The sequence below is a fragment of the Martes martes genome, assembly GCF_963455335.1.
Source record: "Martes martes genome assembly, chromosome: 5".
In the NCBI taxonomy this organism is placed as follows: Eukaryota; Metazoa; Chordata; class Mammalia; order Carnivora; family Mustelidae; genus Martes; species Martes martes.
This window is the reverse complement of record NC_137892.1, coordinates 97,525,148-97,527,708: the sequence shown is the minus strand read 5'-3', so window position 1 is coordinate 97,527,708 and position 2,561 is coordinate 97,525,148. Positions and strand designations below refer to the sequence as shown.

Sequence of the window (2,561 nt, the reverse complement as noted above, 5' to 3'; positions counted from 1 at the left end):
GGTTCCTCAAGAAGTTAAAAATAGAGCTACACTATGACCCAGCAATTGCACTACTTACTAGGTATTTTTCCAAAGGATACAAATGTTGTGATCCAATGGGACACCTTTACCCCAATGTTTGTAGCAGCAATGTCCACAATAGCCAAACGTTGAAAAGAGCCCAGATGCCCATCAACAGATAAATAGATAAACAAGATGTGTTATATGTGTATATACATATATACATACGTGTATGTATAACACACACAATGGACTATAACTCAGCCATCAAAAAGTATAAAATTTTACTATTTACATCACCATGGATGGAACTGGAGGCTATTATGCTGAGCCAAATAAGTCAATCAGAGAAAGAGTTATCATATGGTTTCACTCATATGTGGAATTTAAGAAACAACAGAGGATCACCCCTTCCACACAGTCATGCTGAGCTAGTACCCGCACCTGGAATCAGGTTGCAACCTCAGCCACGCCTGCCACCTGCCACTGCCTCTGGATCATGGACCCCGCAAAGTAAGCGAGCTTTGGGCCTTCGTGAAAATGTGTAAGCAGGATCTGAGCATTCTGCACACCAAGGAAATGCATTTCCTGCGGTAGTGAGTGGAGAGCATGGGGGCTAAAATACCACCTGCCACTCATAAAACTAAATCTGAAGACAGTATCAAGGAAGAAAAACCAGATAGTAAGAAGGCAGAGGAAAACATAAAGACAGATGAAACATCAAGTGAGGAAAGTGACCTAGAAATTGACAATGAAGGTGTGATCGAACCAGATACTGATGCCCCCCAAGAAATGGGAGATGAAAATGTAGAGATAACCGAGGAAATGATGGATCAGGCAAATGATAAAAAAGTGGCTGCCATTGATGCCCTAAATGATGGTGAACTAACAGAAAGCCATTGACTTGTCCATAGATGCCATCAAACTAAATTCTCGCTTGGCCATTCTGTATGCCAAGAGAGCCGGTGTCTTCAAATTACAGAAGCTAAATGCTGCCATTGGAGACTGTGACAGAGCTATTGAAATAAATCCTGACTCAGCTCAGCCTTATAAGTGGCACGGGAAAGCACATAGACTTCTGGGCCATTGGGAAGAAGCAGCACATGATCTTGCCCTTGCTTGTAAACTGGATTGTGATGAAGATGCCAGTGCAATGCTGAAGGAGGTTCAACCAAGGGCCCAGAAAATTGCTGAACATCAGAGAAAGTATGAGCAAAAATGTGAAGAGCGAGAGATCAAAGAAAGAATAGAAAGGGTTAAGAAGGGGCACCTGGGTGGCTCAGTGGGTTAAGGCCTCTGGCTTCGGCTCAGGTCGTGATCCCAGGGTTCTGGGATCGAGCCCCATGTCAGGCTCTCTGCTCAGCGGGGAGCCTGCTTCTCCCTCTCTCTCTCTCTCTGCCTGCCTCTCTTCCTGCTTGTGGTCTCTGCCTGTCAATATAATTAAATAAAAATTTAAAAAAAAAAAAAAAGGGTTAAGAAGGTTCTGGAGAACATGAGAGAGCCCAGAGGGAGGAAGAAACCAGACAACAATCAGGAGCTCAGTATGGCTCTTTCCCAGGTGGCTTTCCTGGGGGAATGCCTGGTAATTTTCCTGGAGGAATGCCTGGAATGGCAGAGGGGAATGCCAGGAATGACAGGAATGCCTGGGCTCAAAGAAATTTAGTGATCCACAAGTTCTTACAGCCATGCAGGATCCAGAAGTTATGGTGGCCTTCCAAGTAGTGGCCCAGAACCCAGCGAATATGTCAAAATATCAGAGCAACCCAAAGGTTATGAATCTCCTCAGTAAATTGTCAGCCAAATTTGGAGGTCAAGCATAATGCCCTTCTGACAAATAAAGTCCTTGCTGAAGGAAAAGCAACTTTGACCACCTAATGGATGTTGCAGTAATACAAACCAGTGTACCTATGACCTGCTCATGAAGAAAGCTGGGGTGCTGTGAAGAGAATCCCTACCCCTCTGCTCCCCATGCAACTGAAACATTCTACAATAGTTTGCCATTATGGTATTCATTCAGATAATGTTTTCCTACTAAGAACTACAAACTTTAAACACTTTTTAAACCTTAAAAATATTTAAAAACATATTAAAAGGGTGTGTTCATCCCTACATTTTTCTTTATTAATCATTTCAGTTTTTTCCTTTGGATTAATTGGGCAAGGAAGATACTTCAGTTGGAAGATTTATTGCTCAGTTGTAACGAGTGAAAAAAAAAAAGGAGGCAAATAATACATTTAAATAGATGAAGTTTGAGTTGGAGATACGGTTTCTGAGGCATTTTGACTTGTCTTTTTAAATACTTTATTTTTTAAACACAGTTTATTTTGGTAGAACCATTGGGACCACCAGTATTGCAGTCAGGCCTGGGTAGGGACCAGAAGTGCTTGGCAGGGCAGCAGCAACCTTATTCCTTTTATATAGTGTGCACCGTTGTGCAGATGCATTTAAATCTTACACTGTGGTCTAGGGATGATTTTTACAATGCTGCAGTAGACTTGGATTACTTAGCTGTGTTCTTGCCTGATATAGAAAATAAATGTTTTTCCATTAATTCCAAAAAA

General features: G+C 42.0%; 1 pseudogene across 1 annotated transcript; it reads left to right on the top strand.

Annotated features, from left to right (window-relative positions):
* The first annotated feature begins 510 nt into the window (after positions 1–510).
* LOC308343338 (hsc70-interacting protein-like) lies at positions 511–1,820 on the top strand (annotated as a pseudogene). Its single transcript has 2 exons — positions 511–1,274; positions 1,490–1,820. The product of its transcript is annotated as a hsc70-interacting protein-like (transcript).
* Positions 1,821–2,561: the final 741 nt, after the last annotated feature.